The sequence below is a fragment of the Scyliorhinus torazame genome, chromosome 14, assembly GCF_047496885.1.
Source record: "Scyliorhinus torazame isolate Kashiwa2021f chromosome 14, sScyTor2.1, whole genome shotgun sequence".
NCBI classification, from domain to species: domain Eukaryota; kingdom Metazoa; phylum Chordata; class Chondrichthyes; order Carcharhiniformes; family Scyliorhinidae; genus Scyliorhinus; species Scyliorhinus torazame.
The window spans coordinates 17,179,209-17,185,586 of NC_092720.1; positions in this window are offsets into that span (position 1 = coordinate 17,179,209).

Below are 6,378 nucleotides of genomic sequence, written 5' to 3' on the forward strand. Positions count from 1 at the left end.
CAGTGACCCAGAGCCGGGATCGAACCTGGGACCTTGGCATTGTGAGGCTGCAGGGCTAACCCACTGCGCCACCGTGCTGCCCTCAGTGCTGTATCTAACTCCTTCTTGAAAACACACAATGTTTTGGCGTCAACTGCTTTTTGCGGTAGCAAATTCCACAGGCTCACTACTCTCTGGGTGAAGACATTTCTCCTCATTCTAGTCCTAAATGGTTAACCCCGTATCCTTAGACTGTGACTCCTGGTGATCCACAGTGTTGAAGAGGAGTCATCAATGACTCATTCATCTCCGCTCCAGGCTTCCTGTTCAAGGTTGTGTCTCAGAAGGCAGTGTAGAACTCTATATTTGTATCCTCAGGACACCTCTTCAGATTGTCTGTGGAGACAATGTTAAAAGTTTGCTCACATTTTCCTGATTTATGAACATACATACAGTTCTTTCATTAATAATTGAATGTATTTAAATAGCTTTCATTTCTTCGTGGCTCTTACGCATGAGTTGGCTTTGATTGATTGGAGAATGTTACTCAAAAGGGATGACATTGGATAGGCAATGGCAAACATTCAAGGACCGCATGGGGGAACTGCAACAATTGTTTATCCCTGTCTGGCACAAAAATGAAATGGGAAAGTTGGCTAATCCATGGATCACAAGGGAAATTAGAGATAGTATTAGATCCAAGGAAGAAACACACTAATTGGCCAAGAAAGATAGACCCATCGAGTCTGCATGTTCTCCCCGTGTATGCGTGGGTTTCCTCCAGGTGCTCCGGTTTCCTCCCACAGTCCAAAGATGTTCAGGTTAGGTGGATTGGCCATGATAAATCACCCTTAGTGTCCAAAATTGCCCTTAGTGTTGGGTGGGGTTACTGGGTTATTGGAACACGGTGGAGGTATGGGCTTGGGTAGGGTGCTCTTTCCAAGAGCTGGTGCAGACTCGATGGGCCGAATGGCCTCCTTCTGCACTGTAAATTCTATTTTAAGGTGAAAGGTGGAAGATATAGGAGGGATATCAGAGGTAGGTTCTTTACCCAGAGAGTAGTGGGGGCATGGAATGCACTGCCTGTGGAAGTAGTTGAGTCGGAAACATTAGGGACCTTCAAGCAGCTATTGGATAGGTACATGGATGACGGTAAAATGATATAGTGTAGATTTATTTGTTCTTAAGGGCAGCACGGTAGCATTGTGGATAGCACAATTGCTTCACAGCTCCATGGTCCCAGGTTCGATTCCGGCTTGGGTCATTGTCTGTGCGGAGTCTGCACGTACTCCCCGTGTCTGCGTGGGTTTCCTCCGGGTGCTCCGGTTTCCTCCCACAGTCCAAAGATGTGCGGGTTAGGTGAATTGGCCAATGATAAATTGCCCTTAATGTCCAAATTGCCCTTGGTGTTGGGTGGAGGTGTTGAGTTTGGGTATGGTGCTCTTTCCAAGAGCCGGTGCAGACTCAAAGGGCCGAATGGCCTCCTTCTGCACTGTAAATTCAATGATAATCTATGATTAATCTAGGACAAAGGTTCGGCACAACATCGTGTGCCGAAGGGCCTGTTCTGTGCTGTATTTTCTATGTTCTATGTTCTATGAGTCAAGTAAGGAATTCTGCCATCCTTACCTGGTCTGGCCTACATGTGTCTCCAATTCCACAGCAAGGGTACGCAGCCAGTAATGCTCACATGAACCAATTGAAAACAAGCACCCGCAGCTCCATCAGCCTGCTCAGTGTGGCCTCGCTAGTGTGATTTCATCAAATTCCTCTCTCCCTTCCACCTCCTGGAAAATTGCCAGAGAGTCTTGCATTGCCACACCAACTCAAGATTCATGAGCTGTGTTATTATCTAACAGGTGACTGACATGCAAAGGATGACCGGAATTTATGAATCTGAAATGTCTTCAGAAGAACAACTATTAAGAACAGGAATGGTCACATAGTGAACATATAACTAAACTAATCAACAAGGAGATAACTGGCACAGTGCTAAGGACAGGAGAGAGTTAACATGCAGAGGGGGCGGCAGACCAATGTTACCCCGATGACAAAAAGGGGCATGTGAATTAGGGATCCTGTCCACTTCTGGCAGAACGGTGGCATAGTGGTTAGCACTGCTGCCTCACAGCGCCAAGGACCCGAGTTCAATTTCAGCCTCGGCTCACTGTCTGTGCGGAGTTTGCACTTTCTCCCAGTGTCTGCGTGGATTTCCTCCGGGTGCTCTGGTTTCCTCCCACAATCCAAAGATGTGCAGGTTAGGCAGGGTTGCGGGCATAGGAAGGGGGAGTGGGCCTAGGTAGGATGGTCTTTCAGAGGGTCCTTGCAGACGCGATGGGCCGAATGGCCTCTTTCTGCACTGTAGGGATTCTATGATTCTATTGCTACCTTCCCTCTAACCGAGCAGTCTTCCCCCTGCTAGGCCTATGCCTCACCGCCCCAAATTCCTGCTCTCCTTCCATCAGCCGAGGAGTGATTCGGCCAGTTAAATTGGGGCAAGAGTGGGTGGACCGCCCTCCTCCTTGACCGCCGCCATTGAAATTGTGGCAATCTGGGGACGGATCAGTAGCTGCTGGGAAAGCCAGTATTAGTCCCTCCCCCACCTTGTAACCTGTCCATTGTGCACTCTGAGATGCTGCCCAAGTATTCCCAGAGGGGTGCGAGCCAATATTAATTTAATTAATGTTAAAATAAAAAGGTATCATGGAATAATGTCAGGCTTCAAATTGCTCGCGTTAAGCAAAAATGCAGAGCAGATGTAATCCAATTGCAAAGCATTCTTCATCCAGGCTCTAGAAAAACAGGATATTGGTCAATGCCTGAAAGTAGAAATCGCGAGACGTGAGAGAGTGTACACGCACTCAGACAAAGTGTGCTGCCCATGTGAACAGCTCTTTGCTTGGTCAAGACATGGATGAATGTCCAGGTATAATAATGATATTTTACTTGTATCACAAGTAGGCTTACATTAACACTGCAATGAAGTTACTGTGAAAATCCCCTAGTCGCAGATATGGCCATGGACTTCATCCCCTATTATTTTTAACAGGTCTCCAGCAGAGGTTTATTGGGTGCAGGCAATGTAAATATACTGAAGAATGTTTAGCGTGAAAGTGACCTCGAGGTCCAAATATCTGTGCGAGAGAATGGATGTTAAACATTGGACGTGACGTGGCCCTAACACGGTGCCAACCTGTTTCACAGGCTCAATTTCCCTTACTGCTGTGTTTAAAAGATGCTGAGTGGTTATCCCTCAGTTTATGATTCTTTATTAATCTAAGGTGGTTTATGAAGGATCCCTTTGCGAACATTCCAGTGCTTATTATGTTATTGGACAAATAATCCTGAGGTTTTTGCTAATGAGATGGAGAAAGGTCCCACTGGGTATCTAGGCAATTTAACTTCAGTGAAATAAATCAATCTGGAATTAACTTTTTTTTAAAAACATGGTGACCATGTGACCATAAACCCCCCCATTTTGTGCTCCTCTGCAATAAGTGACTGTGATGACTTCTGAATCGGAGTTGACGTGTGATGGATGGTTCATTGAGCATCATCGCTACGTAGCTACGGTCTAGGAATGCAGAGATCACAGCCACAGTCGGAGCAGAAAGGTAGCTGCAGTTCAATATATCTCAGATCTGCCGAACTGAATATTTCACACTTCTAACAAGTCATCAATTTGTACAGACGTTACCATTAACAACACCCCGAATGCCACAACTGAAGGCGGCTTACGCATAGGCTAAAAGATAAATAGATATGTGTCATAATATACACACAGGTATATGATGGTGCACAGACAGGCAGTGATTGACACACAGGATGACCAGTGAACACACAGAACACAGCAGCCAATCACCAGACAGGACACGACCACTATAAAGCCAGAGGGCACTAGTTTTCCTGCTCTCTTGGGATCCAGCCTCTGAGACAGTCAGAGCCTGTGAGCAGCAACTAGAACATACACCGTGTGGTAGTAAGATAGTCTGGTCAGGTTAGCTTCAGGTCTCCAGACAAGTCAGCATAGTGTCAACCGACAGTTAAAGTATGTATGATAGTTAAGAGTTCAATAAAATCAAGTTGCATTTCTTCAAGTGTTGGAAGCCTGTCTCTCTCACTGCTGCAGTAAACGCAGTCCTCGCAGACCCGGCATACCCAACACATCATGGTACCAGTGAGTCATGCTCGAGTTTGACGGACCCACCTTGAGATAGTCTGCCTTTGACCAGCGATCAGCCATCTGGCAACATGGACAGCGTCCGCCCTCCCCCGCAGCTCCGCATCGCCGCCAACCTTCGGCCCGCAGCTCCGCATCGCCGGCAACCTCGGCCCGCAGCTCTGCATCGCCGGCAACCTCGGTGCAAACTGGAAGATTTTCAAGCAGAAGTTCCAGCTGTATCTTGAGGCCACCGACCTCGAAACCGAATTGGATGCCAGGAAGATCGCTCTCTTCCTCTCTACAGCCGGGGACCACGCTATCCACATCTTCAACTCCCTCACCTTTGCTGAAGGCGAGGACAAGACAAAGTTTAAAACAGTCCCGCTGAAGTTCAACAGCCACTGTGACATCGAAGTCAATGAGAGCTTTGAACGCTATGTGTTCCAGCAGAGGCTTCAGGGTAAGGTTGAACCTTTTCAGTCCTTCTTAACCCATCTCCATATCCTCGCGCAGTCCTGTACTATGGCTCCACTTCCAACTCCATGATCCGCGACCAGATCGTTTTCGGAGTCCATTCCGATCCCCTTTGCCAGCAGCTCCTTAAAGTTAAGCAGCTCACCCTTACCATCGCCATCGAAACCTGCGTCCTCCACGAGCACGCTAACAACCGGTGCTCCCATATCAAGGCGGCAGAGATGGCGCGGCAAGGCCCCCACGATGTGGAGCGGGTGCAGGCTGTAAAACAGCTCCAGGGCCTGAGTCTGGATGAGGGCGGGCATTTCGCGCGCTTTTCCCGGGCTCCTGCGCATGCATGCCACGACCAAGGGGACGGCGAGGCCGACGACCGAACTGCGCAAATCGTTCGACCGCACCTCGCATGCGCGGTGGCGCATGAAGCGTCCTGATGTCGGCACCATGACGTGCAACAACTGTGGCTCCGCCCATTTAAAGCGGCAATGTCCAGCGAAATCTCGACGCTGTCTCCAGTGTGGCTAGCTTGGCCACTACGCAGTCCTGTGCAGATCTGCCCAATACACAGCGATCCCAGTCACAGCGCAGGAACGTCCGGTCAGTACAGCAACCCTTTGCAGACTCTGACTCCGACATGGTTTCAGATTCCGACACCGAGGGCCTCACATCCCCATTCCGGGTGGGCATCATCACCAAGCATATGGTGTTTTCAATGAACAAGGTGAAACAACTCCCAGTGATGAGCATTGATCCGGACGACGAGTGGTGTGCCACCCTTACGGTCAACGAGGCTCGCATACGCTTCAGGCTGGACACCGGCGCTTCAGCGAACCTCATTTCAAAGTCTGACAATGACACCATCCGCGTCAAGCCAAGCATTCTTCCACCGGCCTGCCAGCTCCTCAACTACAATGGCAATGCCATTGCTGCCAGTGGCTCATGCCAGCTTGCGGTATCCCATCGTTCTTCAGAAGCAACCCTGCGTTTTGAAATTGTAGGAACCAACAGAGCTTCCCTGCTCGGTGCTCGAGTCTGCAAAATCCTGAATCTTGTGCAGCGGGTTCACACCATGTCATCCACTGGGGTAACGGCCTCGCCAGATGTCAACTTCCAAGCCCAATTAGATGACATCATAGCACAATACCACAGCGTCTTCGCAGGCATGGGTACACTACCTTACCGATACAAGATACTGCTGAAGCTGAATGCTACACCTGTGGGTCACGCACCGCGTCGGGTGCCGGCACCCCTCAAGGACCGCCTCAAGCAGCAGCTGCAAGACCACCAGGACCAGGGGGTCATTTCTAAGGTCACTGAACCCACGGACTGGGTTAGCTCCATGGTCTGTGTCAAAAAGACGTCAGGGGAACTTCGCATTTGCACCGACCCCAAAGATTTGAACAGTAACATCCTGAGGGACACTACCCTATCCCTAAACGAGAAGAGCCCACCAGCGAAATGACTCACGCCAAGCTTTTCGCGAAGCTGGATGCCTCCAAGGGGTTTTGGCAAATACAACTGGACGTGTCCAGTCGAAAGTTGTGTACATTTAACACCCCGTTCGGTCACTACTGTTACAACCGGATGCCCTTTGGCATCATCTCCACCTCGGAGGTGTTTCACCGCATAATGGAGCAAATGATGGAGGGCATCGAGGGGATGCGAGTGTACGTCGATGATATTATTATCGCCTCAGGAGCACATCGATCGCCTCAAGGGAGTGTTCCACAAGATCCACGAGCATGACCTCTGACTCAACAGAGCCA